Source organism: Apium graveolens, chromosome 7 (assembly GCF_009905375.1).
Source record: "Apium graveolens cultivar Ventura chromosome 7, ASM990537v1, whole genome shotgun sequence".
Lineage (NCBI taxonomy): Eukaryota > Viridiplantae > Streptophyta > Magnoliopsida > Apiales > Apiaceae > Apium > Apium graveolens.
In genome coordinates, this window is record NC_133653.1 from 223,262,748 (window position 1) to 223,289,519 (window position 26,772).

At 37.9% G+C, this 26,772-nt stretch overlaps 1 non-coding gene across 1 annotated transcript; it reads right to left on the minus strand.

Moving 5' to 3' along the window:
• Positions 1-24,297: 24,297 nt before the first annotated feature.
• Positions 24,298-24,404, minus strand: LOC141676273 (small nucleolar RNA R71). The gene has a single exon (XR_012556871.1). It is a non-coding gene; the product is annotated as a small nucleolar RNA R71 (small nucleolar RNA).
• Between the last annotated feature and the right edge of the window lie 2,368 nt (positions 24,405-26,772).

Here is a 26,772-nt window from a genome sequence, read left to right on the forward strand (position 1 = left end):
TTCTTGGTTGTGTATGGTACACTCCACCACGAAGTCAGCCAACACCTAGGCTTTTATTGTCGTTCATGGCTTGTACTTGATGTCGAATTCTCCCAATTCTATTGCCCATTTAATCAGTCTCCCACTAGCTTTAGGACTGTGAATGATGTTTTTCAAAGGCTGATTTGTTAGCACTTCAATTTTATGATCTTGGAAGTAAGGACACAACTTCCTTGAAGCTATCACTAGGGCTAAAGCAAACTTTTCAATAGTCAAATAATTCAACTCAGCTCTGTGCAGGATCTTACTGACATAATATATGGGTTTCTGGACTTTAAGTTCCTCCTTAACCAATACAACGCTCAAGGCATTTTCTGAAATGGCCAATTATAAGTACAAAACTTCATTCAGAACTGGTTTAGCCAACAACGGGGCTTGAACCATATACTTCTTCAATTCTTCAAACGCCTACTGACTTTCCTCCGTCCATATAAAATCTTTTACTTACTTCAAGGATTTGAAGAATGCAAGCACTTGTCTCCGGATTCGGAGATGAATCATCCTAGAGCCACAACTTTTCCAGTGAGTTTCTGAACGTCTTTATGGAATGTGGTGGTTCCATATCCAGGATAGCTTTTATTTTATCAGGATTGGCCTAGATTCCTCTATTGGGGACCATCATTCCCAAAAACTTTCCAGATCCCACACCAAAAGCACACTTTGTAGGATTTAGCATCATTTTGTGATATCTTAGTACCTCAAAAGCTTCCCTCAAATGGGTTATGTGGTCAGTCTTCACCAGACTTTTGACTAACATGTCATCGACATAAACTTCCATGATTTTTCCAATAAGATCCTTGAAAATCTTATTTAACAACCTTTGATAGGTAGCTCCTGCATTCTTAAGGCCAAACGCCATAACGAGATAACAAAAAACACCAAAGTCAGTGATGAATGATACCTTTGGGATGTCATCCTTATGCATCTTAATCTGATTGTATCCACTAAATCCATCCATAAAACTCAGCATCTCGTGGCCAGCGGTCACATCTATTAATGTATCTATTCTTGGCAACGGGAAATAATTCTTTGGGCATGCATCATTTAAATCTGTGAAATCAATGCACATTCTCCATTTTCCATTAGCTTCTTTACCATTACAGGGTTTGATAAACATTTCGAAAATTGTATCTCTTCAATGAAATCAGCCTCTAAGAGCTTCTCTTCTTTTTTCTTGATTGCCTCATGCCTCTCAGGGGCAAAACTCCTTTTCTTTTGCTTCACAGTCTTTCGATTCAGATCTACATTCAATTTGTGAGTGATTAGCTCCAGATCTATACCAGGCATATCAGTTGCCGACCACGCAAATACATCACTATTCTCTTGTAAAAACCTCACCAACTTCCCTCTAAGGGGTTCCTTTAGTGATGCTCCAATAAATGTTATTTTATCAGGATCCTCGGGAGCCAAAGGAATTGGAACCAAGTCTTCTACTGGTTTCCCTCTTTTGTCATCATTCTCGCGAATATCCAGATCTTCAATAGGAAAAACCTGCCCCCAACTCCATCAGCTCTAAGAGAGGCTACATAACAACTCTTTTCCATCTTTTGATCTCCTCTCTCTTCTCCAATCCCGTTTCAGGTGGGAAACTTCATCACTGAATGGTAAGAAGAAGGGACTTCCTTGAAAGCATGCATTCCCATTCTTCCCATGATTACATTGTAAGTTAATCCAGCCTTTACCACTACAAAGTCTAACATCTGTGTTGCTTGTCTTGGTCCTGACCTATAGTTAGAGGCAACTTAATTACTCCCTCCAAAGGGCATTCAAATCCAGCGAAACAATAAATTGGCATATCAGTTGGGGTTAATTGAGAATTATTGTAATCCATCCTTATAAAGGTATCATAGAGTAAGATGTCCACTGAAGCTCCATTGTCTACAAGGACTCTCTTCACCGGGTTGTTCCCTAATATCGGTGTGATGACCAGAGGATCGTCATGAGAAAAATTTGACACCCTCTTAATCAGAATCATCGAACGTCATTGTTACTCCCGTCCTAGCCCTCTTCGGGGCTTCCTCGACAATATGCATAAATTCTCTAGTATAGGCTTTCCTCGAGTTTTTAGATGAACCTGCAACAGTCGGTCCTCCAAAGATCGTATTTATTACCCGCCCTGGGGGCTGAGGTCCCCCAAAGATTGCATTTATCACCAGTCCCCTGGGTTGGGTATTTCGCCCCTGATCATCCTGATCCCTTTTGCGATCATCGAAGTTCCTTCTTCCATTATTATTCCTATCTCCTTCATCTTCAATATACTTGCTCAGCTTCCTTTTCGAATGAGGATGTCTATTTCATCTTTCAATTGCCTACACTCATCGGTGTCATGACCAGCATTTTTGTGAAATCTAAAATATTTGCTCTCATCTAGCTTAGTAGGATCAGCCTTTAGGGGCTTAGGCCAACAAAAATTCCTATCTCTTTAGATTTCCTTTAGGATCTGACTTCTAGGAGCGTTCAGTTTAGCATATTTGGTGAACTTTTGCCCAGGTCCTCCCTTCTTCGGGGTTGAATTAGTGTTTTACTTAGTTCTAGGATACTTGTCCTTAGCATTAATTTCTAGATCAGTCTTTCGCTTCTTGCCACCAGCAGGCTCGTTATTCACTACCGTCTTCCTCATGCTTTCCTCTACTTTGATATACTTCCCGACCCTATCTTGGAGCTGCAACATGCTTTCAGGGGGGCACTTGGATAATGACATCTTGAAGAACTTTTCCCTAGTTCCTTGCTGCAATACTATCATGGCTACCTTATCATCAAGGTCTTGAACCTTCAAAGCCTCTTTAGTGAAACGGTTCAGATAGTCTCTCAAGGACTCTTTTACTCCCTGCACAATGCTCATGAGATATGTTGAACTCTTCTCATGCACTCTCCCACTAATGAACTGCTTAATGAAAGCTTGACTCAAGTCTCTAAAGGACCCAATTAAATTTGGAGGCAAATGGTTGTACCACCTTTGAGCCATTCCCAAAAGGGTTTGGGGGAAGGTCCGACACTTAATAGCATCATTCACGGGCTGTAGCAACAGCGCATTAGAGAATGTTCTGACATGATTAGCGGGATCTTCAGTGCCATCATAAGATTTGATGGTGGGCATCTTAAACTTCCTTGAGATATGGGCATTCATTATCTCTATAGTGAACGGTGGAGTTGGATCATCAGGATCCCATAAAGGCAGAAGATCACTTGGATCAACCCTTGGGACAACAGTCCTTCTTTGTAGCGAACCATCCAGGTCTATGATTTGAGGAGGATTTCTCCTCCTCGGAGGTAGTGGGGGTTTTGGGGTCAGGTGTGCCTCCAGGTTGCACTTCAGCCTTTGAATCTCAGCTTCGTGAGCCCTGATCCTCTCTTGTACTTTTTGGGGATTCGCCCCTCGTGTGGTTCTGGGGCGTTGATTAGCATCTGGAATTGGTTCTTTACCAGCACGCCTCCTCCTTGGAGCCACATCGTCATCCGAAGATTCAGAATCTCTTTCAGTGTAAGGTCTGGAGAATTTTTGATCCTCCAGAATAGGAGCGAAATCGTGTATGTAGGGGGGGCGTCTGCCCTTGCGCTTCACTCCGATTAGCATGTCCACTTCCTCCAACCTCGGGGTATAGGGGCATCCCATAAGGGGGGTTAGTGGTCACAATAGTTGAATACTCATACCCAATGGGTCCATGATTCACAGGTGCATGTAGCTGTTGAAGTTGGGAATTTGTCCCTTGAGGAGCCGTGGCTGAGGCTCAGTTGCCCCTACCAGGGTTCCTCCTTGGGTGGAGGCATAGGATGACTGTGGGGGTATCACCACCGTTGACGAAATCATTTGAGTTGCTCCAGCTGGTGTTGTTTCAGGGGCGCTGTTTCCACTCCGTGTTCTCACCATGGTTGTTGTTATGCTTTCCCACAGACGGCGCCAAATGTTATGGATAAAAACTTAGGGTATATTTAATGCTAGGGTTCGTGAGCTTCGAGGCTTAATTTGACTACTCTTGTGTTTCGTGACTCAATCTGCCTTAACAAGATGCCTACGTACCTTGCTATTCGTCAAGGATCAAGTCAAAAATGTAGTTCTAATTTGTGGGGTGAGATCCCTTATATAGATGTTGGGTGTCCTTGAATTGGACTAGGGTTAGGAAACTTGATGGACAAGTCTCATAGTTAGAATGGACTTTGGAGTCCTAGGAAGTAGGAAAACGATTCCTTATCCTATGAGATTTCTTGGAGGCCAATCTCCAAGGAATTGTGTCCTTATTTGGACTTTACTTATTAGCTGTTTTATCCCTTATTAATTAATTACGAAATTAATAATTATTCAGGGCTATTGGACCTTCTTTGTTCCATCAGGCCTGATCAATTTGCTAACCTTCTTGGCCTGTGTTGGATATATTTTAGATGTCATGTCTAATATGTTTCATGTTTAGTTTTCAGATCTTAACAAACAGGAAATATCAGTTCTTACTGGAATCAGTACTTACTGGAAGTCAGGACTTAATGTCATATCAGGACTTAAGGTCATATCAGAACTTAAGTACGGGAGGACTTACAGTTAAGGAAGGAAGTTGATTAACAGTAGAAGATCGAGACTAATACAGAAGAAGATATGCAAGGAAAGAGTTAGAGGACTAGAAGAATTATATAAGATATCTGATTGATATATTTTAGGAGACAGAATTATATTCCATATCAATTAGAAGTTATCTTGTAACTATGTACTATATAAACACAAACATAGGTTTACACTATATGTGTTATCATTATCGAGAAGATCATACATTGTAACCTTGCAGCTCTCGTGATATTTGTTCATCACTGAGAGAGAATAGTTCCATTGTAACAGAGTTTATTATATCGAATACATCTGTTTTCTATTACTTGTGGTCTAAATCGATTTGATTGTATTAAACACTGTATTCAACCCCTTTCTACAGTGTTGTGTGATCTAACAGCCTGAATGTCATACATATGGCTTTTTTTTGTTAGTGTTTGTGCCTTAGAGACAACACTATGATGTTTTTGTTTAAGACATTAGAATTATTAATTTTTATGTTCTATCGATTATTCTCTTTATAATTTATTAATTCTTAATTTACTGCGATATAAATGTTAGATTAATAAATGTTCTTAGAATATGATATGCAATTCTATATCTTTAAGTACGTGACTTAGAAATGAGATTATGAGAATAGTATCAATATTCCTAAAGGTCCCTAGTCGAGTATTATTATTAACAGACAATAATAATGCATTAAGACTGGCGTGTTTGTTGACTGATGATCACATCTCATTGATCATAGGTATAGTGATACTAAAGTCAAAAACACAGGCAGATGTATATGTACATGGTACTGGACATACCCAATGTGAGATTCTACATGTCTGTTGTGTCATAAGTAATTATCACAATGATAATGATGTAATGGTCCTTAGACCCTAAGTCATTATATTTCAATACGAGAATTAATATACATTGATTTCATTAAAAGTTATCCTTGACCAGGTAATGATAAAAGTGGACATTGGGTATATTAAGAATCGTATGAGAAATATGAATGATCTAGATGGGATTTAACCCTCCTATTTTAGGAGTGATATTATTGGCCTCTTGTGTGAGCTAGACTATGAAATGCTTGGCCATGCTCAAATGTTGATTTGATATGATAGTCTACTCATTGATCAAGGAAACTTGGATTAAACTATGATGAGGATGACACATTACATGCCTCTAGTTTAATCTATTATATTTGGTTAAATGGATTATATTACATTGTACATTATTCACAAAAGGTTTAAGCGATCACCGATTCAATTATTATAACTTGGGTAACAATGATGTATTACTAGATGCTTCTCCTTGTTTATGATTTTAAGTTAGATTTAAAATTCGTTGCCAACGTAATAATAACCTATAGGGTCACACATTAAGAATGCTTGAAGGATTATTTAATTTAAATTGGATTTAAATATATTAAAGTAATTCGAATTATTTATAATATTAATTAAGTATGACTTAGTTAATTAGATAAATATTGATATTCGAATTTATTAATATTAATTATGAAATTTATTTGTTAAATATTTAAGTGAGACTTAATTATAATACAAATAGGAATTTCGAATTAATAATAACTCCTAATTAGTTAAGAGTTATAATTCGTTTTTCTACTCTCGATATAATATCTCTTGTGTGGCTGATTTTGCAAGACTTTTACTAAAACCCTAGTCAGCAAGAGAGAAGATGGAGAGAGCAAGAAGAAACGAGTTTGTGCTAGTACACATCCAATTCTTGAGTTCAAGCATTCGTGTGGATACCGATAGAGCGTAGATCGCGAGAGCGGGATGCGTGGTGATTCAACAAGCTTTGGATCTCCATTATTCAACCAATTTGTAAAGCTTCTTAAGGTAAACAATCTGATCTACAGATTAAATATCTATTTTTTGCATGGATCCTGCTGTGGGTTTTGAAAATTCTGCTTTTTCACATTTTTAATTACTGTTTCTGTTGCGTTTATGTGCTCGAAACCCTTCATTTTAATGGGCCTTGCAGTCTTAGATATAATTAAGGCAACATTAATGACGTGATTAAGGTTTATTTTATCCCCTATCAATTTTAAATCCTGATATGCTCAATCATCTGAAAGCATCAACTTTAGTTGTCATATCCTTACATACAACTCAAGAAGCAACTACTACTCAAATCAATCAGATCAAAGAATCATTGATTGCTTCAAAGCTGACTACTCGTCAGGAAATTCAAAAACAAATTGCACCAATAGTTGTCAGACAAACTATAACTGAAGCCAGTCAAGCTAGATTGGAAGCTAAAAAATTTTAAATGTTTGATCAACTTACAGAAGTACAGAATCCAATGGAGCTGATTCTTTCTCTACTGCTTGGTGATGATGTCAAAAAGGGGGAGAAATTGTTAAATCTAAATGCAAACAGCTGACATTGACAAGTACTGATGAAGAAAATCCTGATGGAGGTAATAAGGGGGGACAGAAGGAAAGTAAAAGGAGAAGAGGTGAAGAGCTAGTTGGATTTAGTGGTTCGTCAAAAGCAATCACTAGATTTCAATCTAGACATGGTGGAGAAAGTAAGAGGAATAAAAGATGAGTAGAAGATTTGACTGTGACTAAAAAAATGCAAAACTCTTCACAAGTCACAACTGCTGCTGATGAAGACCAAGGTATTCTGGAAATAGAAGCTGGTGTTGAAGCAAGTCAATATCTTCAAACTCTGAAAGTTAAAGGAAGAAGGAAAACTCTGTTCTATAAGGATCCAAAAATTCAATTATTTGACTCTGAGGTGAGTAGAAGAATATTTGCAAGAGAAAATCCTAGAGTTGATCTTGATCAGCTAAGGCAAATGGAGAAAGACTTCAAGAATTCCATGAAGATAGCAAATACTGATATTGTTGTTATTTCTCAAGTACTTTATGAAGATTATCCTTCTAACAGACCAACCAGAGATATAGTTATAACAAAAATCAGTCAGGCAGAAGATTTTAAATCACAAGTTACTGTAACTGCTGACATGAAGCTTAAAGGAAAATAGAAGATAAGAGAGAAGTCAAAGATTTCAAAGTCTAAAGCCAAAGCTGTTGTAAAGAAGAAAACAATGTCTAAAGAAAATAAATCTTAAATGCTGATAGATCCAATCTATATAGTAGTTCAAGCTTATGATTTAGAAGAAAAATGTGAAGAAGAAGAAATCAGCCAAGTTAAAGAAGATTTATGGAGCTTTCTGAGCTGAAGAACTGGAATTAACCTCTAACATTGCTCAAGTTAAAGAAGTAGTTCAGAAAGAAGAGTAAAATCTGATATTCACTGAAGCAAGATTGAATATGCATACTTGATTCCTGCATTTAGATAGTTTTGACATCATCAATTGGAACTTGTCCATATTTCCATAATGAACAAGTTGGGAGAGATTGTTAGGAGCAATTGATGATATCAAGCAGAAACTATCAGAAGTTCACTTTAGAACTTATGACAACGGATGATGATGACATCAATAGATGATGATATCGACGGATAATGATATCGACGGATGATGATGTCAACGGATGATGTAATCAGTATTTGTCACATTATTTGATCTTTGTTAAGGAAAAAGAAACAGGAACTCAAGACGGTGAAGGACTTTATCTCAGAAGCATTGTATAGGTTTTCTTGTTGTTAATAGAATAGGATTCCTTGTACATTGTGTAGTTGTGCTCTATATAAAGCACATATTAGGTTCATCCTATATGCATTGCAAAATTGTTATATCTTTTGTATAACCTAGAAGCTCTCAAGGATATTTTTCCATCCTTTCGAGAGAGTACGATTGTAATCAGTTTTTATCTGTTAATATAAAAACTGTTGATTCTGTTGAAACTTTGTCGAGTTGTATTAACTGTATTCACCCCCATCTACAGTTGATTAATGGCCTAACAGATATTTCTGAGGAGGAGGACCCCTCGAAGGATATTGAGCCCCTTGTTTATGAGGAGACCGATGAGAAGGATCCCATGGAGGACACTGAGCCACTTGCTGATGTGGATGACGAGGAGGACCCCCCAGAGGAGACAGAGCCAGTTGTTATCAAGATTTCTGATGATGAGGACCCGGAGGAGGTCCAAGTTGCTGAGGATGTTAAGGCCCCTGTTGAGGAGCCGGTTGATGCTATTATATAGTACACTAGTACCCACCTCCCCCACTCCATGTGGTCAGAGCCCCTACCCCTCCACCACTACCACTGAGCCCTTATGATGATGGCTCCGAGACTCTTACTCCTGAGCCCCTGCAGACTAAGGATGCGCCCCCATCAAAGCCAGATTCCCCACCCCTAGACCCTGTACATAGGAAGTCCTTGTTGGTGCATGGCTTTGTACAGGACATACTGAGTTCATGATTGGCCGTTACTGAGGCTAGATTGGATGAGGCCAGGAGAGATCTAGAGGAGGAGAGAGCTAGTAGGCGTGCACCGGTTCATAAGATGAGATCTATCATACCTCGATCTGTGAGGAGAGAGTTGACCCAGATTGAGCTTATGGATCATATGAGGATCCGAGGACTTCATGGAGATAGGTGTGACAGGGTGTCCTGGAGGCAGGCTGATTATATCGTTAGGCGCATGATGGAGAGAGTGTGGGAGTTGATCCGCACTCATGGTTGATCCAGATTTGGTGATGTAGTAGTCTAGTCTTCTAGTTATAGATGACCATAGTAGAGTGCCGATTTTCTGGGATGGTCCACTTGTATATAGTTATCCCTTTTTCTGTCTAGATAGATACACTCATGTATTTCACTTTTGGGCAGATGACTTTAGCACTGTTGTATTTTTACCAGATTGGACTATGTATTTCTCGCATCATGTATATATTTATTTCCTTTCAGTTCAGTTTAATTCTTTAGTGACGAGATCACTATTTTATCCTTATTACTTTCTGCACTACTTGCGACTAGAACTGTCTAATTTATATAGAGTTGTGAGATACGTTCTCCATTATGGTAACAATTGTGCATGGTACAATCTTATATGTATGATTATGACCTAACATTGAGTTTTCCAAAATTTGCAGCAATATGACATCAAGAAGATTAGGAACTAGGGAGAACGCGGGGTTTGAGGACCAGGGAAGCCACAACCAAGAGGAAAGGAACCAGGAACACAGTATAGAGGAAGATGAGGATTATATGTTCAATAGGATGACTCCCGATATGGAGCATAGGAGGAAACATTTGATGTTGGAGAATTTGAAGTAGAGGCTGAAGAAGGAGAAACTGAGGTTTAGCAGCAGGTAGAGAACCCATGCATGGATCCCATAAGGAAGTTCATGCAACTACTGAGGCAAAACCTGGAAAGTCAACCGAACTCACCGCCTCAAGGAAACAATAATGTTGTGGCAAACTCTTTCAGGGCCTTCAAATCACTTAAGCCCCTTGAGTTCAATGGATCAGCTGACCCGATTGAGGCAAGAGCATGGCCGAAGAAAATGGAGAATTTTTTTGAGATTCTTGTTAGATATATTTGTGATGTCATGTATAATATGATTTTTGTTTAGTTTTCAGATCTTACTTAACAGGACAAATCAGTACTTAACTGGAAATCAGTATTTATACTGAAGTCAGGACTTAAGATATCAGAACTTAAGTTGTCAGAACTTAAGTTATCAGGAGATATTTATCAGGAGATAATATCAGGACTTAAGAAGACGTTCAGATAAGGAAGGCGTTTGATTGAAAGGAAAGAAGATCAAGATAAACATAAGAAGAGATATGCATGGAGAAGAATTCTATGAAGAATAGAATACTTCGAAGAAAAGATAACTGATTGATATATATTAGGAAGCAGAATTATATTCGATATCAATTAGAAGATTATCTTGTAACTGTGTAGTATATAAACATAGGCATAGGGTTTACACTTATGTGTTATTATAATTGAGTTTATTATTCATTGTAACCCTAGAAGTTCTCGTGATAATTTGTTCATCACTGAGAGAGAACAGTTCTTTGTAACAGAGTTTATTGTGTTAAATAAAATTTGTGTTTTGTTACTTGAGTTCTTATATTCGATTTGATTGTAGTAAACACTGTATTCAACCCCCTTCTATAGTGTGTGTGACCTAACAAGTGGTATCAGAACAATCTGTTAACATACATACAGTAAAGATCCAAAAACAATCATGTCTGAAGAAGTACAAACTCCAACCAAGCCCACCAAAACTGAAGAAATTCCAAAGACTCAAATCCATAATCGATATGATACTATAAGTGTTCCCATACTGAAGCCTTCTGAGTATCCCATATGGAAGGTGAGGATGTCTATGTTTCTGGAAGCTACAAATCCAGAATACCTTGACAGAATCAATGAAGGACCACATAGGCCAACTAAGCTCTCTGTTGTAGTTGCAGATCAGCCAGCACAGACTATACCAAAGGAGAAAAGTGAATATACAGCTGAAGATATCTCATCTTTTACAAAGGATGCAAATGTAAGACATTTGCTGCACAGTGCCATTGATAATGTCATGTCAAACAGGGTAATTAACTGCAAGACTGCAAAGGAAATATGGGATGCCTTGGAGACAAGATGCCAGAGAACTGATTCAATTAAGAAGAACAGGAAGACTATACTCACTCAAGAGTATGAGCACTTTGACACAAAACCTGATGAGTCATTGACTGGTTTATATGATAGATTTGTCAAACTCTTGAATGATCTGTCACTGGTGAATAAGGAATATGATCTTGAAGATACTAATCTCAAATTCCTTTTAGCTCTTCCTGAAAGTTGGGATTTGAAGGCCACAACTATAAGAGGCAACTATGCTCTTGATGAAACTACTCTTGATGAAATTTATGGTATGCTCAAGACTCATGAACTTGAGATGGATCAAAGAAGCAAGAGGCATGGGAGAAAGTCAAGGACAGTTGCTCTTAAGGCTATGGAGGAATCCCCTAAAGTGGCTGTCTCAAAGAAAGGCAAAGGAAAGGCTCTCATCACAAAGTCTGATACTGAGTCATCAAGTTCTGAAAGTGATGAGGATTCAGAGACTAAAAGTCTATCTGAGATGGACCCTGATGAAGAGATGATGAAGCTGTGTGCTCTTACGGTGAAAGGAATCACAAAGATTGCATACAGGAAATTCAAAAGGGGAAAGAAATTTTCCAGGAAAGGTGCAAGTTCTGATAAGAAAGGTTTCAGAAAATCTGAAGGAAAAGGAGGAAAGTCTGACAGACGAGATTACTCAAATGTCAAATGCTAGAACTGTGGTAAGAAAGGCCACATATCTCCTGATTGCAAGAAAGTGAAGAGTGACAAAGGCAAGGAACTAGTCACAAAGAAGAAAAGCTGGATAGACACTTCAGATTCTGAAAGTGAGGTGAATTATGCCTTGATGGCAAATGCTGATAGCAGTTCTGAAGCTGCTGAGTTAAAGGTACCTCAAACAACTTATGCTTTTCATACGGATGATATTACTGAGTTGAGAAGATATCTTAAAACCATGTTCATTAGTTATAGAGATCAAACTTTAACATGTGAAAGATTAACTTCTGAAAATCTTGCTTATAAAAAGAGGAATGATTATTTAGAAAAAGAGTTAGTTATGTTCCATCAAACTCAGAAAGAGAGAAATGATGTTTTTTATGTTAGAGATGAATTGCTAAAATTGACTAAATCTCTCAAAACTGAGTTAGAAAAAAAAAGATTATCAGGACTTGGACTAACTCTGGCAGAACAACTCAGAAGTTAAAGAAAAATTATTTTCTGACAAACCAAAACAGGATAAGCCAACTGAAGTTAACATAGGCTTAATGACAAAGAAGCAGTTTAAGCATAAGCTGAAAGATGTTAAGAATGTAAACAAGGTAAAGCCACCTAGGAAAAATAGGAATGGAAAGGTAGGTGTGAATAAAAGCAATGATTATAAGCCTGTTCCTAATGCTCCTAGAATGAAATGTTATAACTGTGGAAATTCTAACCATCTAGCTTCTTTTTGCAGGAAGAATAAGAACATAAACTCCTTACCTTCAGGAATTAAGAGTCAGTCTGTTAGATATAGGCCACAAAATCCTTATTTTCATTGTGGTAGTTTATGGCATTCCATTTATACTTGTAAGGAATATTATAGTTTGTATTATGATTATTATCAAATAAAATCTTCTTTAAAGAAAGTTAGCATTATTCCTTCTAGTGTAAGTTCTGATGCAAAGTCTGATATTGCAAATTCTGATAAGAAAACTGTTAACATAAATTCTGATGCTAAATCCGCTGCAAATGTTAACAAACTTAATAAGGCCAAAAGATCCAAGCAAGTCTGGGTCCTTAAAACTAATCATTAGTGGTCTTTGTGATTGCAGGGCAACAGGAAAAACATCCTAGTTCTGGACAGTGGATGTTCAGGACATATGACTGGAAATAAAGCCCTGCTATCAGATTTTGTGGAGAAAGTTGGCCCAGGTGTTTCTTATGGAGATGGAAATATGGGAAAAACTCTGGGATATGGCAATATCAATCTTGGGAATGTCATCATTGAAAAAGTAGCTCTAGTCTCAGGACTTAAACACAATTTGTTGAGTGTTAGTCAAATCTGTGACAGAGGTTATCATGTGGATTACTTTGAAGAACACTGTGAAGTTGTTAGCAAATCTACAGGAAAAGTTGTTCTGAAAGGATATAGGCATGGTAACATTTATGAAGCCAAGCTTTCAACAAGTTCTGATGGTTCTGCAATCTGCCTGTTAAGTAGAGCATCAATTGAAGAAAACTGGAATTGGCACAAGAAACTCTCTCATTTAAATTTCAACAATATAAATGAACTAGTCAAGAAAGATCTTGTGAGAGGACTGCCAAAATCAGTATTTGCTCCTGATGGCCTTTGTAATTCCTGTCAAAAGGCAAAACAAAGAAAATCTTCATTCAAGAGCAAGACTGAATCTTCAATTCTTGAGCCTTATCGCGTAATACATGTTGATCTATTTGGTCTAGTGAATGTCATGTCTATTGCAAAGAAGAAATATGCTATGGTCATAGTGGATGAGTTCACCAGATACACATGGGTGTATGTTTTGCACACAAAAAGTGAAACTGCATCTATCTTGATTGATCATATCAAGCAACTGGATAAATTGGTTAAAGACTCTGTAAAAATCATAAGAAGTGATAATGGCACTGAGTTCAAGAATTTGATCATGGAAGAGTTCTGCAAAGACCATGGAATCAAGCAGGAATTCTCTGCTCCTGGAACTCCACAGCAAAATGGAGTTGTTGAAAGAAAGAATAGAACTCTTATTGAAGCTGCACGAACTATGCTTGATGAAACAAAGTTACCAACCTATTTTTGGGTTGAAGTTGTGTAGACTGCTTGTTTTACTCAGAATGCAACACTTATCAACAAGCATGGAAAGACACCATATGAGATGGTGAAGAAAAAGAAGCCAAATCTGAAGTATTTTCATGTATTTGGATGCAAGTGTTTTGTTCTTAAGACTCATCCTGAACAGCTATCCAAATTTGATCTAAAAGATGATAAGGAATTTTTGTTGGATATCCACTTTCCATAAAAGCGTTCAGAGTCTACAATTTAAGAACAAGGGTTGTCATGGAATCTATCAATGTCTCTTTTGATGATAAGAAGATTACTGGACTTGAAGATTTCAATGATCATGATCAGCTGAGATTTGAGAATGAAGTTTTAAATTCTGATTCTGTAAATCCTGACAGTCTAAATCCTGATACTGCAAATTCTGATGGATTAAACTCTGATGTCATTGAAACTATGGTAACTACGCCAAAGGAAAATGCACCTGTACAGGGGGAGCATATTGAAGATTCAACCACATCTCAAGAAGCATCAGAATCTAGAACAGGCTCTTCAAGTTCTGATTCATCAAGTTCTGATGGACCAAGTTCTGATAATTCTGGAAACTCAAGTTCTGATAATTCTGGAAACTCAAATTCTGAAGGATCCAACTCAGAGAGCATAATTTTAGGGGGAGTATCAGAAAATGTTGATGGAGATAGCATGGATCATGGGGGAGCATCCAGTTCTAGAGATAACCTTCCATCTGCAAGGAAGTGGACTAAAGCACATACACCTGACTTGATTATTGGAGATCCTGAAGCAGGTATAAGAACTAGAACAGCAACATCAAATGAATGTCTCTATCACTCTTTTCTTTCTCAGACTGAACCAAAGAAAGTGGAAGAAGCTCTTCAAGATGCTAATTGGGTGCAAGCAATGCAGGAAAAGTTAAATGAATTTGAAAGAAATAAAGTCTGGACCCTAGTGCCAAGACCAAAGAACAGATCTGTTGTTGGTACAAAGTGGGTGTTCAGAAACAAAACTGATAGTGATGGCATAATTACAAGGAATAAAGCAGGCTGGTTACAAAAGGATACTCTCAAGAGGAAGGAATTGATTATGATGAAACATTCACCAGTTGCTAGATTGGAAGCCATAAGGATATTTTTGGCTTATGCTGCTCACAAAAAGTTTACAGTCTTTCAAATGGATATCAAAAGTGCTTTTCTTAATGGAGAATTAGAAGAAGTATATGTTGAAGAACCTCCAGGTTTTGTAGATTCAAAATTTCCTCATCATGTCTACAGACTTGATAAAGCACTTTATGGCCTTAAGCAAGCTCCAAGAGCATGGTATGAGACATTAGCTCAGTTTCTTCTGGAAAGTGGATTTAACAGAGGGACTATTGACAAAATATTGTTCTATCTCAACCATGGAAAGGACTTACTTTTGGTGCAGATATATGTTGATGATATCATTTTTGGTTCTATAAATAACAAACTTTATAAAAGGTTTGCCAAGCTAATGCAGTCAAGATATCAAATAAGTATGATGGGAGAACTTAGCTATTTTCTGGGCCTTCAAGTCAAGCAGAATGAAGAAGGAACTTTTATTTGTCAATCTAAGTACACCAGAAATTTGTTGAAGAAATTTGGAATGCAAGATTGTTCAAGTGCATCCACTCCTATGGCCACTGCAATAAAATTGGATAAGGATACTGGTATATTAGTAGATATTACTGATAACAGAGGTATGATTGGCTCACTATTCTATCTAACTGCAAGTAGACCTGATATCATGTATACTACCTGTCTTTGTGCAAGATTTCAAGCAGATCTAAGAGAACCTCACTTAACAGCTGTAAAAAGAATTTTCAAGTACCTTAAGGGTACAGCTGATCTAGGATTGTGGTATCCTAGAGAATCAGACTTTAAGCTAATAGGTTACTCAGATGCAGATTTTGCAGGATACAAAATTGACAGGAAAAGCACAAGTGGAAGCTGCCAATTTCTTGGAGGCAGAATGGTTTCTTGGTTTAGCAAGAAACAGAAGTCAATTTCCCCATTAACTGCAGAAGCTGAATACATTATTGCCGGAAGCTGTTGTGCACAGATTCTTTGGATGAAGAATCAGTTACTGGATTATGGGTTAACATATTCTAAAATCCTTATTTACTATGACAATCAAAGTGCTATTGCTATGACAGGTAATCCAGTTTAACACTCAATGACAAAGCACATTAGCATTAGGTACCACTTCATAAGGGAACATGTGGATGAAGGTACAGTGGAATTGTATTTTGTTCCAACAGATCAACAACTAGCAGATATCTTCACAAAACCACTGTGTGAAGCTACTTTTACAAGATTGGTAAATGAACTTAGAATGGTTTTAGGTTCTTTCTCTAAATCTGCTTAGTTTATGTTCTGATACATCAGACTTTATGATCAGTATTTACAGATATTACTATCTTTGTGTATTTTGTGCTTAAATTGAAATTTTCTAAGTGCTGATTGTTGTCTGATATGAATTTCTAAACTCTGATAGTGATATGAATGTTTCTGTGATTATTAATTCCAATGAGGATAACTGTGCTAGATGCTGACCTAGTAGTCTTTAATATACTAATAATCCCATGTTTGAAGTAATTATTTATGTGGAAATCTTTTAACACAAGCAAATTCTGATATTGAGCTTAGTTAAAGTTTACTTTGTGTATCTTATTACTAAGTCAAAAACTAGAATAGTGATTCTTGTCTGTTAAGTTCTGATGTTAGTAAATCTGATGGATGTACCAAGTGCTGATAAGCCTCACTTATCAAAAGAAAAAGAAAAGAAAAGAAATAAATACCAGGTACTCCTTTGAGATCTAGAGTAAAAATGTAGAAGAGAAGACCCAAGTGCATTGCTGGTATTAAGTAATATGCATTAGAAAAGCAAAATAAATTTTTCTTGGTGACTTTTCACATTCTCTGATTACTGGAGAAATACTCTGATAATTTCAAACCATCACAGTCATCTCAACCTCAACCATCAGAACATCATGTGAAGCATTCATCTTCCAAACCCAAGAGGACTAAGATAGTACCTCAGACCCAATAAAAGAGAAGGAGAATTATTCTGAGAGATGAGTCAGACAATGAGGAACAGGTTCCAATATCTGAACCTATTATTGTAGAAGCTGAGAAGATTACTTCTCAGAAAGATACTAAAACTGGGAGTTCTAGGCCCCTCAAAAGGCTTAGAAAGCTAAATATTGATGATGAATCTCCCAAAGTCTCTAATTCAGCAAAGAGACTTAAAAAAGCAAAGAGCCAGGAGGGCTGTAAGTGTTTCATCACACTCTGAAGACACTCTGGAAGAAGCAGCTAAGGAAGGGGGTCAGGAATCTCTGATCCCAACAGGACCAATAGTCATTGAATTACTTCCCACAGTTGAATCATACTTTACTCAAGCTCCAAAGTCTCCTATTCAAGAGCAAGAGGATATTCAAGAGCAATTGCCTACACCTCCTGTGTCTCCAATAATTGATCCAGTGCATACTGAAGACCCAGGTACAAGTGTTGAAATTGATATTCATAACTTGATTGCGCCTGAGGTTCTGTACTTGGAAGCTCCACCAACTCAACTCACTCCACCAGTAACACCAATTCAAGATGCTAATTTCAATGAAGATATTCCAACTACACCAATTCTGAATCTGGATGATGAAAATCAGATTTTAGGTGGGCATCAAGATTTGGCTGTGATCAGAACTTAGATGCAGATCAGAACTTAGAGGATGATGTTGAAGCCTCTATAGCCTCACATACTGTCATTTTATCAGAGGATGTTGATACTGCAGGCTCTGTAAATTCTGATGCTGATAATGCTAAATTTACTGGTGAAGCTGCTGAAAATGTAGATGCTGATGCAGCTGGTCCATCTGGACATGCACCTCAACAAGCTCCATGTAAAGCTGATTTGATCAAGAAGTTTGTTAGGGAGGATGCACCAGTACCTTGGAGTGAAACTCCTAGAGGAAAGGAGTGGACTAAAGAATGGAACTCATTTAGTTTTGTTCCTACTGAAAAAATTCTTGCTGAGCACCTTGCCAAAGCTGATGAAATGCTGATAAATGATGATTTCAAGGCACAACTGAGAGTTACTGCAATGAGTACAAGGCATCTTCAAGGTCAACACTCCATAACTCATGACAAGGTGAATAAAATTCAAGAATCTTTGATCCAGCAAGATATGAATATAAAATTGGAAAAGAACAGGTTTTTCAAGCCAGCCTTTGACAGAATTGGGTATATTGAGAAAACTCAGGAGAAGCAACAAGCTCAGATTGATGAAATTCTGAAGAATCAAGTTTCTCATCAAACTCAACTCAATGAGATCCAATCCTCAGTGGAATTGCTTGTCTCTCTTCTTTTACCAGCTGATGCCAAAAAGGGGGAGAAAGTAATTAAGTCCAAATGCAAATCTATTCAGGCACTGAAGGGTAAGGATGATAGGGAAACTCTGGAATGGGTGGAGGTCATGGTCAAGGCAAAGGTTTTTCATCAAGCAAAGCTGGAACTAAAAGTCAAAGAACAAGTTCTGATACTGGGAGAAGAATAACTTCTGATACTGGTAAAAGGATAAGTTCTTCTGAACATCTGGAACTTGATGAAAAGATTTCAAAGGGATTATTTCTTAAAGAAAATCCTGGAATGGACTTTGAAAGTCTAAAGGAAGAAGAAGCTAGACTTAAAGCTGAAAAAGTCAACTCTAAATCTAAAGCTTCTGTTGTTGAAAAGAAACTTCTAAAGCCTAAGGGCATTGTGATAAAAGAAAGGACAAATCCTGAGGCAATCAAAGCCAAATCACAAGTGGAGATATATCCAAGATCCAAGGGCAAAGAAAAGATTGGTGAACCGGTAAAGGTATATGTGCCAGTCATGGATAAGGAAGAAATATCTGATGAAGATGCTAGTCTGATTTTGAAGAAAAAGGATATTCAAACAACCTCTGACATAGCTCATGTTGTTCAAGATCAGGACTTAGTAAAATATGATATTTCAGTGAAGCAAACAACCTCTAACATAGCTCAAGTTGGCTTGATATCAGAAGATAAGGAAAAGGAAACCTCTGACATTGCTCATGTTAAACCTTCAAAGATGCTACTACCAGGATTCACAAAAGATCAACAGACTCAACCTTTGAAGACTACATCAAGTGGTTTTGAAGCAAGAGTTGTTACAGGAAAGGAAGCAAGAGATAAATCTGGATTGAGTAGTTCAAAAGAGAAGAGAGTAAGCAATACTACCAATGATCCAACTTCCTTAAGTGAACCAGGTGTAGGAGCAACTCCTGAGAGATTGAATTAACTTGAATCTGTAAAAATGGTTTACCATTCTGTTTTGAAAGAAGACATCATGTTATACTTTATGAAAGATGGGAGGGTATTCCATATCAGGGAGAATGCAATTTCATTGAAGTATTTTGAAGAACTGGAACATGTTCTATTTCTACTTCAAGTTAAAAACAGATCAATAGATGGTGTTGCAGGGTGTTTAAAGTCAAATATTCAGAGACAGAAGAAGCTTTATTCTGTAAAGTCTGACAGCCCATACTGTCCCAAGTATAGATCTCACAGTGGAGAAATTGTTGAAATGAAGCCTAATACTGCTAAAATTATCACTACATTTTCTGGTATTAAGGGACTTGAATTCAATCTAGAGTCTGATAAAGCCTACATCATCAGACTAGATCAGGATATAAGGAAAGCTAAGATAAATGATCTCAGGGCAGCTATCTTTCAAACTGGTGAAGATACAGTTGAATTGAAAAATTCTAAAAGGAGAATGATCAATGAACTTGAATATGCTGAGAGATGTTTATTGAAGAACTATCTCAGAACAACTCCTGACATCAAAGAGATCAGAAATTGAAGCCAAGTCAAAGATCTACAACTGCTTAAATTCTGAAGTGTATACAGACTAAAGCTGAAATCAGACTTTAAGGATGGTAAAGCTATAAGGACTGTAAGTTGTAGTTATCTAGTCAAATTCTCATGCATTTGTACTTAATGTTTTTGACATCATTAAATATCTGTTAAACTTGTATATTATGCTAATTTACAAGTTGGGGGAGATTGTTAGATATATTTGTGATGTCATGTCTAATATGATTTGTGTTTAGTTTTCAGATCTTACTTAACAGGATAAATCAGTACTTAACTGGAAATTAGTACTTATATTGAAGTCAGGACTTAAGATATCAGAACTTAAGTTGTCAGAACTTAAGTTATCAAGAGATATTTATCAGGAGATAATATCAGGACTTAAGGAGACGTTCAGATAAGGAAAGCGGCTGATTGAAAGGAAAGAAGATCAAGATAAACATAAGAAGAGATATGCATGGAGAAGAATTCTATGAAGAATAGAATACTTGGAAGAAAAGATAACCGATTGATATATATTAGGAAGCATAATTATATTCGATATCAATTAGAAGATTATCTTGTAACTGTGTAATATATAAACACAGATATAGGGTTTATACTATATGTGTTATTATAATCGAGTTTATTATTCATTGTAACCCTAGCAGCTCTCGTGATAATTTGTTCATCACTGAGAGAGGACATTTCTTTGTAACAAAGTTTATTGTGTTAAATAAAATCTGTATTTTGTTACTTGAGTTCTTATATTCGATTTGATTGTAGTAAACACTGTATTCAACCCCCTTCTACAGTGTGTGTGACCTAACAATTCTGAGTATTGATGAAGCACAGAAGACTGTATTTTCTACTTATCTTCTTAAAGGAGAGGACAACTACTGGTGGGAGGCCAAGAAAAATATGAAGACATATGTTATCATAACCTGGGAGAGGTTCAGTCAATTATTTCTGGGGAAGTATTTCCCGAGTTTTATGGAAAACCAGATGGATCTCAAGTTCTTAGAGCTAAGGCAGAATAACTCGTCAGTAGCAGAATATGAGGCTAAATTTACGGTGCTATTAAGGTTTGTGTCGGAGTTTGTGAACACAGAGGAATAGAAAGCTAGAAGGTTTCGGAAGAGATTAAAACAATTGATTCAGAATAGGGTGGCAATCCTTGAGCTTACGGACTATGCCACCTTGGTGTAAAAGGCAACAATTACATAAGAAAGAAGTGAACTGATGCACAAGGAAAGAGAGAAGGGAGGGATGAAAAGAAAGCTAGAAGGTTTCAGCAGGGATTGAAATAGTGGATTCAGAATAGGGTGGTAATTCTTGAGCTTACGGACTATGCCACTTTCGTGTAAAAGGCAACAATTACAGAACAGATGCACAAGGATAGAGAGAAGGGAGGGATGAAAAGAAAAAGTATGAGTATGGGTAGAGGTTTTATATGAGGAAACTTCCCAAGCAATTTTAACCGAGGAGCAGTGTCCCTACCGGGAAGAAGTGCTGGGTTTAAACGACCCATGAGTGTAAATATGAGCCAGGGCGGCCAAAAATCAGGAGTGTCCAATTCCAACCAGTCCTGACCCCCAATACCAACATGTAACACTTGTGGAAGGATGCATTCTAGGATGTGTGCCATGAAAGGAATAACTTGTTGTAAGTATGGTCAAACGGGACACTACGCCACCAAGTGTACTTCGCCAATCCCCATCGGCAACAAGGCCGTCACTTACTTTCAGTGTGGACGTCCGGGTCATATGAGGAAGGATTTCCCAATGTAAAATCCATCAGCTTCAGGAGCAAGCAGGGCTACCTCCAATAATCCACTTACTCCAACAACTTTTAACATGACAATTCTGAATGCCATGAGAGACTCAAATGAGATAGCATGTACCCTTTCTCTAAATTCAGCCAGTGCAAATGTTTTATTTGATTCAGGGGCAACTAAATATTTTATATCGAGGGACTTTACGCATAAATTGAGACTTAAAGCTAAACCTTTGAAAGAATCTTTACAGGTAGAAATAGACAACCATGAAGTTATCCATGTTAACCAGATTTACCCCTTCAGCGAGTTAGGCATATGTGAACAATCTTTTAACATTGATCTTTTTCCTTTTAAATTAGGAGAATTTGACGTAATTTTAGGAATGGACTGGCTATCTAGGAATGATGCACATATAGACTGTAAAGGGAATAAGGTTAAGTTAAATATCCTAGGGAAGAAAGAAGTCATATTCAGAGGAAAGAGACAGACGCAAATTTTTTTGACCATGGCCCAGACCAAGAAGATGCTATAAGAAGGAAGTGAGGCTTACTTAGCCTATATGGTGGACACCCAGAGGGAGGTGCCCAACTTGTAAGATATTCCGGTAGTAACGAGTTCGAAGATGTATTCCCGCAAGATCTTCCAGGGCTACCACCTGATAGAATGAATTGAATTTGCTATTGACCTGGCCCCAGGGACAACACCAGTTTCAAAGGCACCATACTGTTGAGTGGCATTTATGACACTTTATTATGCTCTAATAAGCTTTGAATTGGTGTATTTATACTCAAGTTATTATATGTTTTCTAGTGTTTTTGTATTTCAGGCACTATTCAGGTAATCAGGTGAATTAGTATTATTTTGGTGCTAATTTGGTGTCCAGGTGGTGTTGGAATAAATGCTCGTGGAAAGCCGGCTCGAAGCAGCAAGTTTTAAGAAGAAATCAGAGTTTTTCCCAGAAGGACGGCGCGCCCGCGCTGTGATAGCGCGCGGCCGTGCCGGGGTTCCAGAGGCCGAATTTCAGAATCCTGTTTCTATTACAATTCTAAAAGGGAAGCTTCCAGATTATTGAGGGCTGCTATATATATTCATATTAGGTCGTTTTTAATAAAAAAACAAGTCAGAGATGGACCAGAGCGCAAGGAGAAGATGGCAAGAGACCTTTAGCATAATTCAATAAAGGCGAAGACGATCTAGTTTATTCTTGTGAATCTTTGTTTTGAGTTGTAATTTGGATGCTTGTTTCTTGTTTTGTTGAACCTATACTCTTATTTGTACTTGGTTTTATTTATTCGTATAAAGACTACGTTTGTTATATCATGTTTTCATCGGAACCCACGTTGATGATGAGTTTGATTATGGGCTAATCGTTATCGTGGGGTTCTAGCGGATTTATTTATGGATTTCTTTAGTTAAATTATTTGATGCCTTAGTATGTGGTGATTGTATGATATCCTAGTATTGGTTGTGCATATTCGTCTTATGAGCGTCGCGAACTTATAAGATAGTGTGTTAATTCTTAATGAAGTGAAAGTGAATTTAGGGATTTATAACTTGCAATGCTAGCATAGGTTCATGTATTTGTTATGCATGATTCGTAGGTAATTTTAACCATCTTACTTGCCCTATGTAATCAAGATAGATAAATTGTGCTTAAACCGTTATGTTGTCAAATTCTATAGACATATAGGGTCTCAATATAATCGGTGCCTATTCAGCTTCTATCTCTTTTGTGGATGTCTGGTAGAATGGTACTCGTGCAACGAAAGTTGGCGTTTATTAGTTTCGTGTTATCTGATTAGTGTCATCACCATTGCATACTAAGGTTAAGAATAATAAGGCTATGGAATGAAGTATTTAATGAAGTTAGAATCCCATGTTTGTCATATATATCAATTCAGTCAATCTTATTCTCGTAGTTATAATTGTTAGCGTAATTCTTAGTTATAAATAATCTCAATTTGTTATCGTCTTAGCACTGGATAATAACCATACATCTTTGCTTAGGTGCATAAATTAGATAGTTAACCAATACAGTCTCTGTGGGAACGAACTAGAAAAGATTCTATACTACTTGCGAACTCGTATACTTGTGTATATTATTAGCGCGTGTTTAGCGACTAAAAAGTTTTTGGCGTCGCTGCCGGGGACTGTAGTGTTAATTTATAGTTTATGTGCTTTCCAATAGTGGCCGTTAAAGTTCATTGACTCAGATATTGTTACTTATTTGTTCCTTGTCTGGTTTCAGGTACTCTAGTGAGGGTGTATGCATACGCGTTCGCGTACTCGTAAGAGAACACTGGATAAAGCCGAGGAAGAACTTGTGGTAGTTCGTAGGGAAGTTTTTGAGGAAGAAAAAAAGGTTGAAGAAGAAGAGAAAGTTGAAGAGCCAATTGTAGTAGCTATGGGTGATCAAGCAAAAAATCCGAAGGCTTTGATGGACTACTTTATGCCTAAGATTAATGACATTCAGTCTAGCATCATCAGACCAGCCATCAGGGCTAACACTTTTGAGATCAAGTCAAGCACGATCCAAATGATACAGAACTCAGTTCAGTTTGAGGGTTCTCCTACTGAAGACCCCAACATGCACATCAGGGATTTCATCGAGATCTGAGACACTTTCAAATTCAATGATGTGACTGAAGATGCTATCAAGCTACAACTCTTCCCATTCTCTCTGAGGGACAAAGCTAAGTGATGGTTACACTCTCTACCAGCAGGGTCTATCGCAACTTGGGAAGATCTTCTCAAAAGTTTCTCACTAAATTCTTCCCCATGGTGAAGACTACAGCAATCAGGAATGCTCTTACCCAGTTCGTGCAGCAAACTGGAGAATCTCTGTGTGAGGCTTGGGATTGATATAAAGAGATACTAAGGAAGTGCCCACACCATGGCATGCCTGATTAGATGATTATTAACTACTTCTATAATGGATTGGGTCATACTTCTAGGCCCATGCTTGATGCAGCATCAGGAGGAGCCTTGTGGGCTAAGAGCTACGATGAAGCCTATGAACTTATTAAACTGATGGCTGATAATGAATACCAGAATCCTTCCTAGAGACTGACTCATGGAAAAGTAGCAGGAATTCTGGAGTTGGACACAGCAACTGCTATCGCTGCCCAACTTAAGGCTTTAACAATGAAGGTGGACACTTTGGCTAATTATGGAGTTAATCAAATCACTAGTGTCTGTGAGCTTTGTGCTGGTGCCCATGAGACTGATCAGTGCACAATTTCTAGTGAATCAGCTCAGTTCGTGAGCAACTTCCAGCGATCGCAGCAACCTGTGCCAGCCACCTATCATCCTAACAACCGCAATCATCCTAATTTCAGTTGGAGCAATGCTCAAATTGCGGTTCAACAGCCTTATCAGCAGTATCCAGCTAAGCAGTACAACCCCCTGGTTTTCAGTAACCGCAGTATGCACCAAGACAACAACTTCAACTGTAACCAGCTAATGAAAAATCTGAATTAGAGGAGTTGAAGCTTATGTGCAAGAGTCAAGTTGTTTCTATTAAGACCTTGGAAAATCAAATTGGGCAAATTGCCAATACCTTGCTAAATCGTCAACCTGGTATATTTCCTAGTGACACTGAAGTGACAGGTAAGAAGGAAGCTAAGGAGCAGGTAAATATAATCACTTTGAGGTCTGGGAAGGTTGCGAATCCCGAACAAACTAAAGAGTTGACTGAAAAAGTTGGGGCTGAGAAAGAAGTAAAGCAGCAGGAAGTAGAAATGGAACCAAGGAAGACTACTGTTGAGCACACTCCTCCTGAGGGTAATACAGGGGAGAAACAGATCTATACTCCAGTGCCTTTTCCTAAGCGGCTGCAGAAGAAAAAGCTGGACAAGCAATTTGAGAAGTTTCTGGAGGTGTTCAAGAAACTTCATATCAACATACCTTTTGCTGAGGCTCTCGAGCAGATGCCTAGTTATGCAAAATTTATGAAAGGTATTCTATCTCGGAAGGTGAAGCTATATGATTTAGAGATTGTCGCTCTCACGAAGGAATGCAGTGTTGTGTTGCACCAAAAGTTGCCTCCAAAGCTTAAAGATCCTGGAAGCTTCACTATTCCATGTACTATTAGATAAGTGTCTTTTGATAGATGCTTATGTGACTTGGGAGCTAGCATCAATCTGATCCCTTTGTCAATCTTCAAGCAGTTGGACTTACCTGATCCCAAACCAACTTATATGACTTTGCAGTTGGCCGATCGTTCTATTACATATTCGCGAGGTATTCTGGAGGATGTCTTGGTCAAGGTTGATAAAATCATATTTCCTGCTGATTTTGTAATTCTTGATTTCGAGGAGGATAAGAAGATTCCATAATCTTGGGAAGACCTTTCTTGGCAACTGGCCGAACCTTGATCGATGTGCAGAAGGGTGAGCTTACAATGCGAGTGCTGGATCAGGATGTTACTTTTAATGTGTTCAATGCTATGAAATTTCCTACTAATAATGAGGAGTGCTTAAAAGTGGAGTTGGTCGATTCGGTGGTCACATCGGAACTTGATCAATTGCTAAGGTCTGATGCCTTAGAAAAAGCCTTATTGGGGAATTCAGACAGTGAAGATGATGAAGGTGAAGAGCAATTGCAGTATTTGAATGCTTCTCCCTGGAAAAGGAAAATTGATATGCCTTTTGAATCTCTTGGAATGGAGGAATTGAACAAAGCTCCTAAACGCCTCAAGCCTTCTATTGAGGAACCTCCATCTCTTGAGCTTAAGCCTTTATCTGAGCATTTGAGGTATGCATTTTTAGGTGATGCATCTACTCTACCTGTTATTATTGCATCTGACCTTTCAGGTAGTGATGAGGAAAAGCTTTTGAGGATTCTGAGAGAGTTCAAGTCGGCAATTGGATGGACTATAGCAGACACCAAGGGGATCAACCCTTCTTACTGTATGCATAAAATTCTGCTAGAGGAAGGTAGCAAGCCTATAGTCGAGCAGCAAAGAAGACTTAATCCTATCATGAAGGAGGTAGTGAAGAAGGAAATTCTGAAGTGGCTAGATGCAGGGATCATCTATCCTATCTCTGACAGTTCATGGGTAAGCCCGGTTCAATGTATGCCAAAGAAAGGTGGAATTACTGTTGTAGCAAATGAGAAGAATGAGCTTATTCCTACACGGACAGTGACGGGGTGGAGAGTCTGCATGGACTATCGGAAGCTGAACAAAGCCACTAGGAAGGACCATTTTCCATTGCCCTTCATTGATCAGATGCTTGACAGGTTGGCTAGTCATGAGTATTACTGTCT